This window comes from Podarcis filfolensis (genome assembly GCF_964270895.1).
Source record: "Podarcis filfolensis genome assembly, chromosome: 10".
Taxonomy (NCBI): Eukaryota; Metazoa; Chordata; class Lepidosauria; order Squamata; family Lacertidae; genus Podarcis; species Podarcis filfolensis.
The window spans coordinates 2675925-2696573 of NC_139612.1; the positions used below are offsets into that span (position 1 = coordinate 2675925).

Genomic DNA, 20649 nt, shown 5'->3' on the forward strand with positions numbered 1-20649 from the left:
TTTTTAAATTATTTGACTCATTTTGGTACATAAAATATGAGACTGAATTTTTCTGCATCAATCTGCCCCACTTCCCCCTAATCAAAACTATATTCAGAAACTGGCCAGACTGGGGGGAAAGGACCAAGAAATGTAATTGTCCTAAGAAACAAAGTGACTCTGGTTTGGAAAGTTCAGAAGATTTATTCCTTTTTAGAAGCTAAGCTATTCTTGTAAACTTCCCTTGCTTGAGAACCTCAGATTCTTTTTTCCGTCCCCTCTGGTCCAATTTTCCTTCGGCTTTAGCAAATACTTGGCACCCAATCAAAGCCAAAACCAGCACTGAATGCTGAAAAGAATTCACTACTACCAAACAAATCTCAATCCCATTCCCTTGGAAGAACCAGGAGAACCTCTTTAAAAGGGGGTGTGAGAATGAGGAAGCAGGAATCAGATGTCCCCTGGGCACATACGTAAAGGTAAAGGTAAAGGTAAAGGGACCCCTGACCATTAGGTCAGGTCATGGCTGACTCTGGGGTTGCGGCACTCATCTCGCTTTACTGGCCAAGGAAGCTGGTGTACAGCTTCCGGGGAGCTCACCCCATCACGGGGATTCGAACCGCCGACCTTCTGATCGGCAAGCCCTAGGCTCTGTGGTTTAACCCAAAGCACCACCTGCGTCCCTGAGCACATACTTAAAAGGAGCCAAAGGCCTCCCATGGCTACATCACTCTGGGGACTCCCGTCCAGCAGACAGGACTAGTCCAAACAGCCTTCGTTCCCCAAACTTTCAATACTCAGGACACAGTTTTGTTTATGCATTAAAATAAGACACACACATCCATTTACTCTCAGTAAGATATATATGTACTTTGCCAATCAGCTCCCAGAACAATGGGCAGGCAATGGTAGGATCCTTCAAGACTGTATCTGCACAGCCAGTCAGGGTTCAATGATGGAGTCTTTCTCTTTTAGCAATGGTGATAGCTCAGGTATGCACCCACACAGCCCAGTCCTCATTGGACCTCTTATTTTTATTTTATCCATTTTAAATTAGTTCCCTTTCAAATTAGGCAAGATCAACTTGTCTGTGGTCCATTCAACAGTAAACAATGTAAATAAAGCTTGCTAGCAAACACAAACTAGTACATTCACCCTTTGAAATAATAACTGTCAAGTATCATCAATCATTGCCATTAAAAGAATGTGGCCTAATATTAGGCATGACATGCTTTTCTTTTCTTTAAAAAACATTCCCAGACAGGACCTTGGTCTGTCTTCTAGCATTCCCCAGGCCAGACTGGGAGAGGCGGCATCAGCAGGCAGGTACTTAATGGGCCTCGCTCTCTTCCTCCAGCAGAGCTTGGGGCTTCCCACTTCAGCAGTCAGAGAAAGAGCTGCCTTAGCTCCCCTGCCTCTCCCAGCTTTACAAAGAGTGCAAGTGGCATTTTGCTAAACCTCTCTGGCAGCATCCCAGGATGGTCTTACATCCATTGAAAAGAAACAGGAGGAGAAGGGCCACACAAAAGGAAGTGGGTGGCATCCCACCTGGCTTCAAGCACGGCTTATACTAGAAAGGAAAACTGACCGCTTAGAACAAAATAGTGCAAAATTCCTGTTCAAGGTTCCATCAAGCCTGGACCTGGAGCTTTGCAGCACTGTTCAAGGTTTGCAGAGGGAGGAAGGCAATTTCAGGAATAGCTCTTTTGTCAGCCCTAAATCTGACAACCAAACTGCTATGCAAGGGGTAGATTTCCAGAGAGTGGGCTGGGGAAAGTGGTCCCTTTTCTTTACCCCAGTTCCTGAAGTTCCTCCCTCCATACGCTGCAGGTAGAGGGCTTGTTCAGCTTCCGGGATACTACAAAGAACTACACAGCAGTGTCTCAAGGTTGGGCGCAGGTCAGCAATCACTCACAAGGTGCCAGTGAAGTTAATGCTTTTTGCAAAAAAACAGAACAGCTCAGGCCTAGTGAGCGCAGCATTTCTTCCTGGTAGAACTTGCCCCCTATGAGGCAGCTGTGGGGACTAAAGGTCCATGCCTTCACACAACTAGCTAAATTTCCTCGTCTCCCAGGTCCTTCCCAAGCAATCTGAGACTTCTTCACCTGATCTTTACCCTCTTCCACCTCTGCCGGTTCTGGGAAACCGGGGTGGGGGGTGGGGAGCTGGTCACAATGGGAGGGGGAACCCCACTGGCTTCTTCAGCAGCCTACCTCATGGCTGCCTCTTGGCCCCAGTCCTCTCCAGCTTCTGCTTCAGCCTTGGAATCTGAACTGCTCTCTGCCACAGCTTCTTCCTGCTCTCTAAACCTAGTGACCTCTTCTGCTTCCAACTCCTTCTCTTCCCAGTCTTCTCCCTGTAACCACTCATTGTCTTTCCACCATCAGTCCCTGGGGGTTCCCTTGGGGATTCCCCAGTTGGTGCCCTTCCACCACTCCTCTGCATCCAGCCAGTCCATTAATTTAGCATGCTGGACTTAGGGCTCTTCCTGCTGATCTGTTTATTAAGCATTCATCCTGATTTGTTTGCAGAGAGATTAGACTGCTATTTAACGAGCAGTCATTCTCATTTGTTTGCTGGCAGGTTAGATGGCGTTGCATCAAAGCAAGTGATATCCCACATTTTAGAGTACAGTTTCCTATAACAAAAAGTTCAATATTTTGGGGAAGCAGGTTTGTAGGGACTAAAATTCCCCTAAATTCCATGAATGCCATTTGGGTTTCCCATTCCCAATGGGATTTCTGAAGATGTGGGTTTCACCCACCCACCCTTGAATGAGATCTGGATCCTCAGATCAGGTCAACCTGAATTGCCAATGAAGCCCCCTATTCAGATGGCGTGTGTTTAGAACCCCAGCACCACCATGTCTATCTGTCTATCATTTAAATTAACACTTCATACCTCTGATGAAGTGGACCGTGCTCCAAGAAACCTTTTGCCCTAATGAATTCCTTAATCTTTAAGGTGACCCCAAACTCTGATGTTTGGGAATGATTGTGTGCTTTTTAAAGGAAAGAGCTCAGCAAGCAAGGGGGCTCTATACCTTAGAAGAAATAAGGATAGGCTGAAGTTTACATAGGATTTGAATCAGGTAGTCAACTATTTGGCTGCAGATCAACAAATTTAGATACTCAGAATAAAGTTGAGTACTTCCATTGACAATTGACTTCCCTAGATACAGGATTACTCAAAGACATAATTACCAAGTTACTATTTTATCAAATCATCAAGATGACTGAGTTTAGCATAATAAAAGGTGCACCAAGAGCATTGAAGAATTCTGTCCAACTTTATTTTGCAATTCATTATTCATTCATTACATTGTTATTTAGACTTTATTCTTACAGTAATTATACATAGCTGTCAACTTACAGATTTGAAAATAAGGGACAGGGGGTTGGACTCGATAGCCCTTGTGGTCTCTTCCAACTCTATGATTCTATGATTCTATGACCAGCAGCCTTGAAAATAAGGGACCAGCAGCCAAAATAAGGGACCTGCAGCCTCACCTGTTCCAGGCACTCCAGTCTTCCTGTCCTCCTGCAGTCTGGTCAAACTCATGCTGGTAGCTTCGAGAACACTGTCCAACCAACTTTGTAACCAGAGGTTCAACTGAATAGAATCTGAATCGCATGCACCACAAGGCCTATGCAGCCTCAACTTAAGATGGCTCCCCGGCCTGGCTTTGCACTGCAAAGTTTGCAGCAGCACGTGCAACAAAATGGCGTCCAGCATTCAAAAACCCCCTCCACTTGCATTAACTAGCCACACACAAGGCATGCAAGCTCCAGCCCCCCCAGTCGTTCTTAGACTTCTTATTGGGTGAGCAACACAGCCAAGCAACACAGTTGGAGCCTCCCTCCTCCCTGGCCGGCAGGGAGGGAGGGAGAGGAGCTGCTTCCTTTGAAATTTAAGGGACATCATTTAAGGGACATTTAAGGGACAACCATCAATAAGGGACAGCAGCGGGACATGGCGCTGGAATAAGGGACTGTTCCTTCAAATATGGGACACTTGACAGCTATGAATTATAATGTATATTTAATTAAGTGGTAGCATTCCAGCATGATTATTATATTGTATTTATATATTAGATATATACTGTATAACTGACTTTCAGAGTAATGTTAACCTATATCAGTTATTTTGCCTTTCAGAGTCTGTTCTTGAGATTATTTGTCAGTATAGTCTGAAAACTGCAGCCCAAACCATTTTTTAAAGACTGAAAAAAATCAGGAAACAAATTATTTTTCAGTATTTAGCTATGTCAGATCTCTTCCCACAGTATTTACAGAGGAGATGGGATTCTTTATAAATAGCATTTGCATGTCCTAGTTAGAAAGGCAGCTTTATTGACAAAGAAGAGGAATTTATATTCATGATTTATGGATGCAAAAAATACTTTAGGGCCGGTCTATGTATGGCAGCTAGCATTTGCATTCCAACTGTTTACATGTGTGATTTCTTTAAAAAACTGAAGTGGGGCAAGTGGGATTATTCTGCTGCCATGACAGAGAAGTAGGGAATGCCAACCACTCTTGTGAGAACAGCTACTATATCTTCTGTTTTATAGAAAGGTAATGTAATAGATGAGGGACGGGGGTGGCGCTGTGGGTTAAACCACAGAGCCTAGGACTTGCCGATCAGAAGGTCGGCGGTTCGAATCCCCATGACGGGGTGAGCTCCCGTTGCTCGGTCCCAGCTCCTGCCAACCTAGCAGTTCGAAAGCACGTCAAAGTGCAAGTAGATAAATAGGTACCGCTCCGGCGGGAAGGTAAACGGTGTTTCCGTGCGCTGCTCTGGTTCGCCAGGAGCAGCTTAGTCATGCTGGCCACATGACCCGTGACGAGAGCCGGGAAGCTGTACACTGGCTCCCTCGGCCAGTAAAGCGAGATGAGCACCGCAACCCCAGAGTCGGTCACGACTGGACCTGATGGTCAGGGGTCCCTTTACCTTTAACGTAATAGATAATGGATTAAAATATAGATTGTCTAAGAGACAGCTTGCTCAAAGGATAATATACTTAATACCAAAACTTTAAATTCCACACACAACACATAAAGATGCAGGAAAAGCCAGCAGTTGGTTGTTGTTATTGAGTTAATATCCCATAACCCACAAGTACTGTACTTTGAAGTACTTATTAAATTCCACATTTCTGAGTCTTCATATTGTAGCTGCAATAAACATACCTATGTGGCATGAATGCATAGTATATAAAGAAGCAAAGACACCTGCATGTTTGGTTTTTATCCTACAGACATGTTTTCATTTAATTCAGTGCATATGGAGCAGTGGTCCCCTCCCTGCGAGAATTGAGGTTACATGGAAGCAGGCAGAGGGCCTTCTCGGTAGTGGCACCCGCCCTGTGAAACACCCTCCCACCAGATGTCAAGGAGATTAATAACTATACGACTTTTAGAAGACAGCTGAAGGCAGCCCTGTATGGGGAGGTTTATAATGTTTCATGTTTTATGGTGTTTTTATATTTTGCTGGAGGTCATCCAGAGTGGCTGGAGCATATAAATAAAACATTATTATTATTATTATTATTATTATTATTATTATTATTACATTGATAACTCTAACAGACAGTTTTTATGTTACAAGAATAAAATCCTTTCAGCTTGTTTATGGTTGCTTCCCACAATATTCGAGTAACATTTTGCCTGAGAGACTCTAGGTGCTTCCGGAATGTTTACTGCACATTCGTCCTGATTTTTTTTTGCAGGGAGACTAGACAACATCAGCTATTTAACTGAGCATTTGATCTGATTTGTTTAAGGGGACGTTAGATAACATTGCATAAAAGCAAGTGCTACCTCAAAATTTCCATTGCATTTTCCGGTTCCTTTCTTTATCACAAAAATCTGATCTTTTTGAGAAGCAGATTTGTTGCGCAAGACCTCCCAATGCACTATAATTGCACAACTTGAATTTGCCAGTTTGTGATTGAATCCCACCTAGGGTTGCCATATGCCCGGAATTTCCTGGGCATGGCTGGGATTCGGCTGTCGGAAACAGTGTCTAGGCGGAAATTGCTGAAATGTCTGGGGAAATCCAAACAAATGGCGACCCATGTTGGAAATGTAGTTTTTTGTGAATTTCCTTTAAAAACTTTGGGGAAAACTCAAAAACTTTGGGAAAACCCAAAAATCTTTGGCCAAAAACCCCCACTTGGAAATAGCAACAGCCTGGAAGCAGTTTGTGGGGAATCCCTTGCTACGCAGCATCTTTCTGAAAAGGCAGCTGTGGTTTAAAGCAACCTGCAAGCCATGCCTGAGGCAAAGAAGTGGGAGAGACACCTGAGATGAGCTGTCTCGTGAGTTAATGGCAGAAGCACTTCGTGGTCCGTGGTTTCCTCTCTCTTGCCACGATTCTCAGCTTGTAAATCATTCAGAACCACATCTGCCTCTCACCATGGAGCCACTAAAAGACAGGGGCATTTCTCCTTCTGCTATACCAGGAGCGAAGGGGAAGAAAATGACCTAGGAGCAGAAACTCCCCTCTCACCTTGTCTCTATCAAGGACTGAATATAGGTCAGATAAAATGAGAAATTATCTCAAGATCTGTCCAGGAAAATGTCACTGAAGGCATCGGAATGAGAAAAGAGAAGGCTGGAGCCAAGCTGGGGCAAATCCAACATGGAGATTGCTGGCAGCCAGCAAACAGATGATGCCATCTGTTCACTGCATTTTCAAGGAACGGGGAAATATTTAAGGGGGGAGATAACTGGAGAGACAGACAAAGCCATATTTTGGTGTGTGGGGGGGTGTCATTTAGTTATTAGTCAACATTATGAGACAAGAGCGTGTTTGGGTGGAAGAGAACAGCCAGTCAAATACGGTCAAGGAAATGTGCATTTGGTTGCCCAAACTGCAAGCTGCTGCATTCAAATTCATCTACAGTCCATTCAGCCTAAAGCGCTGCATTGGTCAGACAACTCTGCTCTGCAGTCACCAGGCTCTGGCTTTTCATCATTCCTTGGCCCACAGACCAGGACGACAATGTGAGGTTTCTGCATCCCATCAGGTCAAGCTTGCCAAGTTGGCTCCCCTCTTTTCCAAGATAATTCATGCATCGCCAGCTTAGCGTCAGTCTTTGTCTCACCGAAGCCCAAACCTTTGCCTCTTGAATTATAGGGCTATTAATTCCATTCTCAGGAAGTTGTGAGAGTCCACTGTTGTCTGCCCTCCACCCTGGCATCATCTGAAGGAATGTGTCACACTCACAGCTAATCAAGACCTCCCTTCCTAAATAGAAGGAACCGGCTGACACTCAGCCAGGCACCATTCACCCACTCCGGCCCCAAACTGGCAGAGCTCACAAAGATTCCCAGGAGAGCTTTTCCGGCTCTACAATGACCGGAGAATCTTTAATTCAGGAGTGGGGGCCTCAGGCACAGGGCTGAAAGCACCCTCTCCAGGCCACTCCATCTTGTCCTTGCCAGACTCCCCTACATCAAATGAAGTCACCTCCCTCTCCTCTCCCCGTGACCCCTCCCAAATCTCTTCTGAGCATTTCCCTGACCTCTGGAGCAGATTGGGGAGGGGCACACAAAGAGAAGATGGGGAGGGGACGCTCCATTGCACCAGGGGAAGACGGCGACGTTGGATCCAAGGCACCAAGTGAGCAGTCAAGGAACACCAACACCAGCAGTTATCAAACAAACAAACAGACAAACATTCCCCCGAAATGAGTCTGGCCCCAACCCAGGAAAAGCGTTCAGCTCCACTTCAGTCCCACTGAAACCAACAGGAGAAGTATATAATGGCTAACTTGAGGTCGTATTCAGTTCAACACACTTTATTTGGATTGGGTTGAGGGGGGCACTGGTTACACAACATTTTCAAATCACACCAAGTCATAGGGCACGCTGAATTGTTCAACTTTCCTATTCAAAAAATGAGGGGTGTTAAAAAGTCGTAACATGGCTTAGGAATTCAAAAGATATTTTGGTTAAATTAATATAATTCAGTTTTTCTTGGTAAGTAAAATGTGTGTAAAATTGCACAGAAATAAAAATTGATTGCCATGTACTTGTGGTTTTATTATATATAAATATCAATATTATTATTTAGTATTTCCTAACATTTTCAGAAGATAAAATTTAAAATATTTGGTTTTATGAAAGTAGTTCATGTGCTTCTTCATCAGACATAGGCTTACTAAGCTAAATGTTGTCTAGTCACAAAAATAACAGCATGTTTGAATTCCTCACATCCATAAACATCTTCTTAAGACCCCTCGCTGAAGAAATTTGCAAAAATTAAGTTTCGCCTGCTAAAATGGCACACCCTGCTCATGAAACATGACCATGATGATACTAAAAATGAGGAAGGAATGTAAGAAAATACATTATTAACCCACTGATAATACCCAAGTGATAAATGTTTGGGAGTGGAAAGTGTGATGTGATGTTAAGGAAATGTGTGTCATTTTCACATATCTTTTTTTTTTTAGCTGGGGACTTCCACCCACACCTCATCCGCCAGCCTGGACACTGCTTCAGGCATGGAATGAAAGCAAGAAAAGAAATGATTGATGACACAGAGGGAATTCTCCACTAACTTACCCATTAATTGTGCCTTCCCCCAATGCTCACGTGAGGCAGGTATGCCAATGTGCTGCCAGATTATGGAAATAAGATGTTGCCACTAAGATTTTTTCTTCTTGATTTCACATTGGGGGGGGGGAGGCAGTTGTGCCTGTTCTGTCCATTCCTCCAAAATTATTCCATCTGGATTAGCATGGCAGAATACTTGAGCAAAGTCAACTTGAGGAAAATGTACATTCCCTATACACTTGCTATCCTTTTGCTGTGACATAAACCAGAAAGGAACTGACAATTGCCATTCTCCATCCTCCATGTGGCCTTGTCCTGGACCACGCTGGGTGAACGATTCCATCTGGCCATCCTAACCTTTGGATGAGGCATTTAAAGCAAAGAAGCGGATCCACATTTCAAATGCAAAACTTTGAACTCAAGTCTTGCTCCTCTAAAGGGCTGAGGGGCCCACGCCAGGACCTCAGGGTGCCCCTCAGCCATGGGGGGGGGGGGTGTGCCGAAGACAGGGAAACCTGGAAGCTTTTGCAGAGTTTGGAATTTGGTGGGGTTCCCTACTGCAAGGGTGGCAGTGACCTTTTCCAACTCCAGTGAAGTAAAGTGTCTTTTAGGTGTGACAGAAAGAAGGCAAGGCACGCACCCCAAATACGGAGGTTCGGTTCCTTCACAAGGTCCCAGGGGATGATATGCTTAAAATATGCCTGGGAGCCAAGGGAACTTGCAAGGGGAGCAATGGCCACACAGCTTCAGCTGCAAAGACTGCGGTTGCCAGGACTCCCGATGTCAGGCTGTGGGAAAATAACTCTCAGTGCTATAACGGAGGTGCAGAGCAGGGGCTGAGAGCCACCTGGTGGCCAGCTACAAAAAACTCTGAATTGGTTGGCATTTCGTGACTCCTTTAATTCTGGCAGGCTTCACGTGTGAAATCTCCTAAGGAGCTGACGACTGTCAAGTACTAATGATCATTTCTCCTTACCTGTCAAATATTGTTAGATACTAAGTGGTCTGTCAAACATTAGGGAAAGTGCCACCCATATTCGACAGCTGACATGTAACAGCATTTTTCTTATGATATTTGATGTTTAATATTGATTGATTGATTGATTGATCTACAATATTTACAAACCACCCAAAAAATGAAGGTTCTCTGAGCAGCTTCCTGTAAGCCTGAAAACCAAACAAGGCAATGTTTACAGGGCAATCCTATGCATATAGACACAAAAGTAACTTACAGGGCACTCATATACTTACCTGCACAAAATTGAGTCCCACAGATTTCAGTAGAGCTTACTCCAAGATCAGTGAGCATAGGATTGCAGCTATAGGACTGGATCCCAGTTTAGGTTGTAATCCTAATCCCACTTACCTGGGAGAATTCAATGGGATTTATTGAAGTGAGTAGACAGGGTTAGGAGTGCAATCTTGGGGCTCATCCACACTTAAACTTTGCTCTGCATTTCTAGGCACAGGTCCAAGTGCTTTGGGGGGCTGGTCCTGCTGCTTTCACCATGAAAATCCTCTCTTTACTGCTGAATTGGATCAAACAACAATCTGTGGAAAGCAGAATTGCCATTTGTTCTGATTCAGGGTTAAAGAGCAGGTTTTCCTGAGGAAGGAAGGGGGGGGACACAGCATTCAGACACAGACCAGGAAAGTGCAGACCTATCCCTGGAAAGGGTGGTGGGGCAGCAGAACAAGCACCCCTGCCCTGCTGGCCATGCCCATGTCACCACTGGCTGCTGGCGCTCGCTGCTCCTGCCTGGGCACACGACGGCCTGATCCCTGGCTCAAAAGGAGGGGGACAAGGGGCTGGGGCGAGACTGGCCTGCTCCCCCCACCCCAGACCTGATTCGCTCAGGTTGGTGCCACGACCGACTGGCACATGAGGGGAATGGATTCCACAACTTCCAAAATACCATTTTTACATGTGGCGTCCTCCCCTTCTTGCATTTTGCAGAGCCACAGGAGCCTCTGCGGCCTACCTATCTTCGGAACTAGAAGACAGAAAGGAAAATAAAAGCAGAGGAAGAAGATACAGATAGGAAATGTCCAGAAATCCCAAAGTCTAAACTCAGAGATCCTGGCTTATGTCTCGCAGCAGGACTCAGGATACACCCTGGACCTCCACCTTCCTCTGTTCCCTCCCTGTGTCAAATTAAATATTGTAAGCCCCCTCGGGGCAGGAACCCATTCTCAAGGGGCACATGCAGTGATGGTGCAAAGAAATAACGCAAAATAAATCTCGCTACGCTCCTGCCCTGTGCAAGATGAAGCCCGCCAAATGCCTTTCCCGTAAAACCAAAGGTGTGTACACACAATCCATTGGGGGCTCCTGCAGCTTGAAAAGGGGCTAAGTCCGCAGAGCTGCATTGCGGACAGGCAGGGGCTTGGACCTTAGAAATGCAATTGGCAGAGAGGGCTCTGTGTGAGGTCTGCTCTCCTGGAGAGAAAGGAGTATACAGTGGTACCTCAGGTTACATACGCTTCAGGTTACATAAACTTCAGGTTACAGAGTCTGCTAACCCACAAATAGTGCTTCAGGTTAAGAACTTTGCTTCAGGTTGAGAACAGAAATTGTGCTCCGGCGGCGCAGCAGCAGCAGGAGGCCCCATTAGCTAAAGTGGTGCTTCAGGTTAAGAACAGCTTCAGGTTAAGTACGGACCTCTAGAACGAATTAAGTACATAACCTGAGGTACCACTGTATTGCACTTTGCGTTCCCCTCTCTCTTGGACCCGTGTTGGATGCAGACATACCTCTTCCGCATGTGCCTGGCATTGGTTATGTAAATGTCAGTTCATCACCCCCAACTTTTGTACCAAAATAACATTTACATAACCAAGGCCGGGGGGTCCAGGCACTCACCCAGGGTCCATGTTCCTTGGGAGACCGGAGACACAGAGGCGGTCGTAGCTCCAAGAAATATGCTTTATTCTCCTATTGCCACTTTCCGTCTGCATGGAGGGAATCTGCATCTGACAGCAGGGTCCTGTCAAGAGGGGCTTGTTCTCCACAGCAGGGCAGCCCTGGAGTCCAAGGCCTCTCTCCCTGGCTCTCTGATGGGCCATCAGCCCCTTTTGGCATGTTCCTGTCTCTATCCCAGGTGAGGCCCTGGCTTGGAAAGAAATTGGAGCCTGCACTTTCCCACTGGCCTCCAATCTTCCCTTCAATACTTCAAATCCTCAAACCCCTACCATTTATTAATCTCCAGATTTAGGGGTGGCCCCTGCAAATCCAGAAAGTATTTTGCCTGCATAGTTTTTACTGCTACTGTTGCTGTGAATCAATGCATGATAATAAAATAAGGCTTATTTTTAAACTTCTCCGCTTGCTGCCCGATTCTTTCTGAAGTGGTCTTTCAGAAGTGGACTTGTTCCAAACAAGGTTTCGCAGCCTAGCTCCTAAGCTTTTGGTTTTGCTGCTAAGGAGGGTATTTTAAAACGCTGTTTAGCTCACATTTGTGGGTATCTGGAGAGATAAATTTCAATTAATGTATCCTCTCCTTCCTGTTAAAACCCATTCCACACAGGGGCAAGATCCTGAAACTTTGGGAAATTCCCTTTAAAAAGATCTAGAACGTGTTTAGGATCAATGAGTGTGTATATTGCCATTTTAATGGAATGACCCCGTGATTTCAAGGTGTGACGTGAACGCAGCCTTAGAGTAAAGAGAATAGAGGCATGGAAAGACCATATGGTTCAACCTTGTAAGCAACCCCTTATTAACAACGAAAAATATCATATGGGCAGTGGCGTAGCGTGGGGGTGCAGGGGGGGCCGGCCGCACCGGGCACAACATCTGGGGGGTAGGGTTAGGGGCGCAAATCCATGGGTTCGGGGGCGCAAATCCATGGCACTCTATGCCACTCATCTCCTCTGGGCCTCGGAGCTCCTCCTACCTTCAGAGTTCCCTCTCATGGTCACGGATGGGCACACTTGATCCTATAACTGGACTACTGATCCTGAAGAGCTGCCCAGCCCAGCTTCAGGTCCCCCCCTTCTAGGACCCATCACTCTCAACTGACTCTCAACTGCCTCCCCCCAACATTCACTCTTCCTTTCCAAGCCTCCTCCAACCTTCCGTCTCCACCAGAATTCCACTCTCTCTCTTCCCCCTCCGTCCCTGCTGGACATTCACTTGGGAATTCTAATAGAATCACCTTCATTACCCTATTGCAAAAGGAGAGGAAGAGGATACAGATGGGAAATGTCCGGGAATCCCAAAGTCTAAACCCACAGACCCTGGCTTATGTCTTGCAGCAGGACTTAGGATACACCCCGGACCTCAACCTTCCTCTGTTCCCTCCCTGTGTCAAATTAAAGATTGTAAGCCCCTCGGGGCAGGATGGAGCCCTTGGTTATACTTGAAGGAAGCCCAATGAAATTGCATGGTATTTCTGAGACATAAGAAGGTAGCGCATAAACCATTGCCCCAAATGCTTAAAATGTTCCAAAGTAATATTTTAAGTAACATTTAGTAAGTATGAGTCTGCAGTAGGCCACCCACTCTGTCTCATCGGACAGGCTCATCTGGAGAACATTAAATGGTGTTGCTTATCAACCCTCCTTGTGAGGAAGAGTGGGAGAACTCTTTTGTGGGGATTTTGAGCATGCAGGGTTGAAGCAGAGCTTTTCCTGGGTGGCGCAGTGTATGACCATGTGGCCAGCTATTGGGACTGCAGACAGGACCAGCAAGGGGGACATCCTGGGCTGCCTTCCACCTTGGCTTCTCCATGCGCAGGTGCCGTTAGAGCAACAAGCCGTCTTGTGTAATAGCCTCCCCCTCCCCTTGTGTTTGCAGTCACTTATTAGGTCACAATAAGAGTCATACCAGGTGCCTACATGTTACTTCAACCACAGCATAAGTTTCTGAACTCTAGACTTTAACTGTTGAAAGAATAAGGCTCAGATCTTTTGTGCCAAGCTTAAGTGGGGAGGAATAATGATGCAAAATCGCCCATCAAATTCTTTGCCGTCTGCACTGTTTTACGAGAGCTTTGTGAGTTGGTGTTGAAAATGGTTGGCAGGAGTTTGTATATCTACCATTTCTTGTTAGCAATAAACCAGGCCTCGAGAGAAGTTTCTGCAGAAAACTTTCTTGCAAAACTGTACAAAATATCAATTATGATGGTCATCCAACACCATTGTTTTGGTGCCAGTCTTTGTTCTACCTTAATAAGAACATACTGGAGGTAAGTCAAGTAACGCCATTGCATTTTTGCTTGGCCTCTACTGACACCACCACATTATAAGGCAAAGAAGGCAAGGGATGGTGCACAGACAACATATTCATTCATGAGGATATTCAAAGTCTCAGATCTTCTTAGAGCTCATCCACACTTCTAGGCACAGGTTTAAAGTTCCCTGTCTGAGGGCTTTTGCTTTTTGTGTGTGTGTGTGCCCCGTTGCTTTCCTGCAAAAAAATCACTCTTTACCGCTGAATCTGCAGGAAACCCAATTGCCATTTGTTCTGATTTAGCATTAAAGAGCAGCTTTTCCTGAGGAAAGTGCCAGGGCAAAAATAAATAAATCCCACTTTGACATGGATCAGGAAAGCACAGACCTATGGCTAGAAAGTGTGGGGCAAAAAGTAAGTAGGGATGAGCCCTTACTGTGTTCAACACCAAAACATTCAGACTGTTGAAGAATAGCGGTCTGCTTTCCCTGCTCTTCCCCCTTGTCCACCATGAAAGGAGAGCTAAGGCACACAGAGATAAACAGCAGAGGAAGAAAGATAGCTGACTCCACCCCCCTCCTGTAAGGCGGGCTGAAGCAGCTGCATCGGGCAGCAGAAGCACAAGAGGCAGAGCCCTGCCTGCCCCACCACTTCTGGCGACGGCAGAATGCCCCCACCAGCATTCTGGCATGTGGCATTGCCGCTCTTCTTCCTCGCCCAGGGCCAGAGAAGACAAGCGTCTCAGCATTGCGGCCTGCTCCTGAGGTCGACGAGAGGGGGCTATTCTGCAGCAGGGTGGGGAGCAGAGAGGGGCATATTCCCATTTCGTCTCAGATGGTGAAATGGGACAGGCTGCCCCTTCCTAACCATGTTTACTCAGAAGCCCCATTGAATTCAGTGGGGCTTACAGGTAAGTGGGTTTCGGATTGCAGCCTTAGTTGGATATAACCCAGAGAGCTCAGGAAAAGGAACATCTGCATCTTGGGGGGGGGGAGAGATTCTGCTAAAGTTTTTTTGCATTAGTGAACCAAATCAGATCAAATTGCAACATTTAGTGACATGTCCTTCACAAGTTTACGCCATTGGCTCAAACCTCTCTCCCTTGTTCCAAGAGAGGACCTAACACCCTTTTTGTTTTATAACTGCTTGGTTTTTAGGAAATATAAATTCTTCAGTCTATGCAGATATATATGTAATATGTACATTGCTCCTGCCAGAGAAAGACTGGGGTTTGGGGTTTTTAAAGTTACTTCTGTAAGTGGCTGCCAAGTGAAGATTACCTCTCAATGAGATGCATGTATTTGATCTACCAGTTCTCATATGTTGATTGAGCGGAGGGTGACTGACTGCTCCACATGACATTTTGATGACCCTTTCCATACACCTGGTTTGAGTTTAAAGTTAGTGATGGAACATACATCTAGGCATCTTTCCAGCAGTTTCCCATTTCATTATGATGGCTTTAGAAGAACACATTACAATGAGTCCACATACATCTATCATAAAACACATCCAGAATTCTTCTCTATAATTTTTCAAAATGAGCACAATATTGTCCTTTTATGAGGCCTTGAGGCCTCTTGCATTTGTATTTTGGGCATAAAGAAACTTTTTATTTTGCCACCAGAAACCACTGGTAATTAAAGGATCGGCAATAGCCTGGTGGATGGTTTTACATTGTATTAAATGGTCTTTGTTATAATGGTTACATGTGGATAACTTGTAGTTTATTATATAGCAGCAAAATGCACATTATAATGGAATCAGAGGAGGGGGAGGGCTCTCCCCTGTAGGCCACCTTGAATGGAGAGTCCTTGTGCCCTCACTATGGCTAAACCATGGTTCTAAGGAAGAAAGTAACCCCATTGAGAGAGAGTGAATGCTAAACTGATTTGTTTCGCCCTGGTGACCCCATCCATTGAGAATCAAGCTCACTCCTTCATCTGCCTTGGTCCATCCTTGGAAGAGTTCCTTTGTCATACTAGAGTCTGACAGTGAAAAAGAGCTAATGCTACTCTAGGCTGCATCAACAGAAGTCTAGTGTCCAGATTAAGGGAAGTCATAGTCCCACTCCCTTCTGCCTTGGTCAGACCACACCTGGAGTACTGTCTCCAGTTCTGGACACCATAATTTAAGAAAGATGTTGACAAGCCGGAACGTGTACAGAGGAGGGGGACCGAGATGATCCAGGGTCTGGAAAACAAGCCTTATGAGGAATGGTCAAAGGAGCTGGGTCTGTTTAGCTTGGAAAAGAAGAGACTGAGAGGAGATATGATAGCCATCCTCAAATGTCTCAAGGGCTGTTACATGGAAGCGGGAACAAGCTTGTTTTTCCTGCTCTGAAGGGTAGGATTCAAACCAATGGCTTCAAGTTACAAGAAAAACTTTATGATAGTAAGAGCTGTTCGGCAATGGAATGATCTCCTTCAGGAAGTTGTGGACTCCCCTTCCTTGGAGGTTTTTAAGCAGAGGTTGGATGGCCATCTGTCATGGATTCTTTAGCTGAGATTGCTGCACTGCAGGGGGTTGGACTAGATGACCCTTGGGGTCCCTTCCAACTCTACCATTCTAATGAGCCATCAGCCAGGTAATCACTTCAACGCAGGAAGCGTTTATATTTTATATTTTAACGTTATATTTTAACATTTGCTGGATCCAGGGATTAGAAGGATCTCACAAACAGCCTACTTCCTCCCTCGCCCCCAGCTCATAACAGTACTATCTGAAGCTCATCAGACCAAGGAAATCAGTGCACAAAGCTGAAGAGGGGGTAGGAAGTGGTATTCCAGTAATCTTCGAGAGAGAGCTGTAGCTGGTGTTTCAGTTCCGCCCTTAGATTAAATCCCTAAGCGCCTTTGCCCAATTTGTGCAACTCAAAGGACTCCAGTCCCACCCAGGAGCCAAGTGCATTGCACTCTTCCTTGTACACACTGGGAGAGGAGTGTCTGTACACCTGCTGCCAATTTGCTGAGTGCTTCGCTAACGTTAAAGACCTGGCTCCATGTGTGTCAAATTTACATCTTTGGCTTCTGACTGGGACATCCTCCTCTGCTTGAACAGTGTCTCTGCAAGACACAATATGCAGTGCCTTGGATGAGGGAAGTAAATGACTTAAGGACTCATGTTTGTGGAAGACTATGGAGACATGTGGCAGGACTGTGAATGAAAGAGGAAGTCCTAAGGAGAAAAATCTGGCATCAGTGATACCCCATATTATATTCAACGTTTAGGAATATCTGGCTGGTCCACAACTTTCCCTGTCAGCCATGAATTAAAGACCAAAAGGTTGAGACAGACAGACATAACATTTTAACAGTGATTGCAGTGGCTGCTTCAACTGCCTCTCCAACTGCCTCATGCCGTGGTGGACCTTTCTTTCTTTACTTTTTAAAGTGATATGCATTTTATTTGTTCATTCTTAATATGGAAGACCATGCACAATCATTTAAAAATCAGTTGCAAATTGTTCCAGGCACTCAGAATGGAGGAGATGACAGTTATTACCAGTGCTTTTTTTCTGGCGTGCTCAAGGGTACGCAGTACAGGCACCTCTTTCCCCAAATGTCAGAAGTGTAACAACTTTATGGTGAGTACTGGCACCTTTTTTTCTACCTATATAAAAAAGGCCCTGGTTTTTACTGATATCACAGATGCTAACCAATAGGCATGCTCCCGAGCTGGCTTTTCTCTGGTCCACGATGTGAGCAGTGCAGACATTTTGCAGAACTTTATTTTTTAAAAATAAATTCAGGATAGAAAAAAGGCATTTTGTGAGGATACAGCTACACTAGTCACTGTTCAAATATTAGGAAGAAGTGCAAAGACTCATGAGGAAGGAAGTCCTGTGATGAAACCACAACAATTAGGATCAGGAAGGAACAATTCTATTCCTAGGTTAACCCAGGTTTTCTCTCTGACCATGGGGAAATTCCTTCCGTTTATTCTCAAAATGTTAGATATTTCAGGACTTCATTATGGCCATCCTGTAAATGTGACACCTTGTCACCGTCATCAATTTTTACCCTGCTCTTCTGTTTAAAACAATCAAGCAAAACCCCCAAAAGTATGCAGCCTAATATGAAACCAATACAAAGTTAAACCGATACGAAACGTGAGGCAATACTAAAGATAACAGCAGCAAGAAACCAATCCAATATGTTTAAACGCTGCCCTTGAAAACAGCGTCTCCCATGTTTAGACTGTCAGTGACTGTAAAAGAAAAAGGTTCTGACCTCCTTTGCCTGGTCCTCAGACCCTGGTTGGCACAAAGAGTCCTTAAGAAAGAGTACTTTGCAGAATGCTGCTTTCCTTCTTAAAAGTCATCTTCCCCAACCACGACCGACAGCTTTTACACACACCAAACGCAGCCAGCTTTCTACCATCCAACCAACCAACCAACCCACACCAAACACTACCATTGACCACTCTATATATACAGGTACAATTTGGTGAAAGATTGCATGAGTCATTGTAGGCCGCTGACTCATGCTGACTTAGTTCTTGTAGCATTAAAGAAACAGTGGCCAATTTTTAGCCGTGACAGAGACATAGTGGGGGGGGGGGGGGATAAGTTTCCACCAACCTAGAAATGGACAGAGAGAGGCAGAGGGAGAGAGCTCATCAGATCTCCACCGGAGAATACGCTACAATTTTGACACCAGACCTGAGAAGGCCCTATCTCTTTTTCAGGCTGGCTTGGACAAATATAATAACAGCATCGATGGTGGGGCTTGTAGTGCTGAGCTCAGCGACTTACATGAGAGCAGGGGATTTGCAAAGTAAACTTGTACAGGGTGAGTCTTGTAAAAGAGACCCCGTGGAATATGTGTACTCTGTATCCATGGGACCTCTTTTAAAGGACTCACCCTGTATAAGGCCAATTAGGGCTTTGAAAGTCAGCACCAGCAATTAATTTATGAATATACAAAGTTATAGACTGCCTGCTCGTAAAAATATCAAAGTGATGATCAAAATAAAAGCAGCATTTCCGCTTTCCCCTTCATTTTAAAGAGCATGTCTAGTCGGGGAGGCAAACGGTGGCAGCTGCTCTCCTAGCCATATCACCCAGAAACTGAAGGAGGACCCCTTTAGTCCACCCCAGAGCGAGAGACGGAGGGGATGGCAGAGAGGCTTACGGGGGGGGGGGGAGCCAAGAGCAGCTCCCACGACAGGGTCAGAGGGGACTGGGCAGATCATGGGGCAAGCGGGCAGGCAGGGCTGCTGGCAAAAGACCTTTCCAGCCATTACCATCATCCCAGAAATGTGCCGGGTCAAGGAGGACTCATACCAAACCAGAGGCAGACTTTGGGCTTTCCATTTTCAGTGGCACCCTGTACAATGCCAACCTCCCCCCGCCTCTCTCACTGTTGTTGCACCCCCTGTAGACCCTCTCAGCTTGGTGAACCAAACTGTGCCTCAACCCCATTGCATTGCCTGACCCGTTGACTTCACAAGGGATTGCAAAGAGGCTTGTTTAAAGCAGCACCGCTGCCCCCCCCCAGAGCACAGGGGCCACGTGGGCACCTCCCTGCCTGTCAGAACCCCCAGGTCTCCTTCTTATTAAGCTTTGGGAAGGGGAGGGGTTCTGACAGGGTCCTGGAGTCCTCCGCCTTTCCCCCGATCTGACTTCGGGAAGGTGGCACAAGGATTGGGGCGCGTGTCAAATTTTGGCCTCGCATAGGATGCCATTTATTTTATTTATTTATTGAAATTATATACCGCCCTATACTCGCAGGCCATAATCCCCTAGGACTGCATATACACCACAGTGAGTTACTGTCTTGTAAAGAATCATCTCTACTCACTCCAAATGTGAATATTATTAATATAGTATTAATTATATCTATCTTCTATCATAGTACTGGATCGTGACTTACAGTGGCGTAGCTACACCCCTCTCAAGTATAATTAATTTATCACATTTAAAAGATTTGAAAATTAACATCTGTCCCTAATTGCTTTTTATCCAAATGAAAGTGGTGGAAACAATAGAATTAAACTTAGTGCTTCAAATCACAAAGTTAATTTGTACCTAAAATAGTTGTGAATTGAAGGGGTTTTTAAATTACAATTTGCATCAGATTTAGAGTGGATGACATCCACGACAGATGGACTCTGTCTGATACTAATTTAGCTAGAAAAAATAATTGGGCAAATCCTAAATTCATTCATCTTCATTATGCTCCTAAATATTTCAGAACATGTCCCTCTGGGGTGGGTCAGCTGGAAGACATGGTTAATTAGTTCATTATCCTTTCACATTTGAATTTTATTCCCCTTTTAGATGAAATGTAGGATGAGGTCCTATTGGGAGAGCATTGTAATTGACAGGCACATGCTGTGGGGAGTGGGGAAGGATCAGGATGGATTGTCTTTGGATAACGGTGGTCCCTTGAGGACCCAGCACAGCGTTAGTGCTAAGCTATGGTTGCCTCCTAGCAGCACGGTTACGAGGCTGCGATCATTGGTTGGAAGGATGCACAATGTGGCTGTGGAAGAGAATGCAAAATCTGGTCGTAGTTGGACATGTTATCCTAAATTAACAAGAGCCGGTTGATTTTAAGCCACTTCACTGCGCTGACCTCCCTGCCAGGATGCAGCACAGCAGCTTCCAAAGAGAGAGAATCCCAGCCTGAAAGTGGCCCCCAAAGCAATCAAAGCCACTCTTCCCCACGGCACCTCCAGATATTGCTCTTTGCCAGGCTGCTCCAGATGGTTAAACTGCTCTCTTTGGCAGGAACTAGATGATTAATGGCTGCTGGAAACTCCCTGTCCAACCTGCTTCTGTATGTGAAACAGGGCAGGTGGAGATGGGGAAGAAATCTTGACCTTCACTTCAGGCACCCAGATGTTTGGGGTCATCTTCAGGTACCCACTGCAAGGTTTCTCTATAAAGGTGAGGGGAGCTATTGATACTGTTGATAGCAGCCT

General features: G+C 45.4%; 1 protein-coding gene across 1 annotated transcript in view; it reads right to left on the reverse strand.

Moving 5' to 3' along the window:
• The window catches only part of FAM107B (family with sequence similarity 107 member B), a 101554-nt gene extending 88980 nt beyond the window's left edge, over positions 1 to 12574 (reverse strand). Inside the window, exon 1 of the transcript XR_014539414.1 lies at positions 12443 to 12574. The gene's annotated coding sequence lies outside the window, so the exon portion shown is untranslated. The remainder of the gene's footprint in view (positions 1 to 12442) is intronic.
• Positions 12575 to 20649: the final 8075 nt, after the last annotated feature.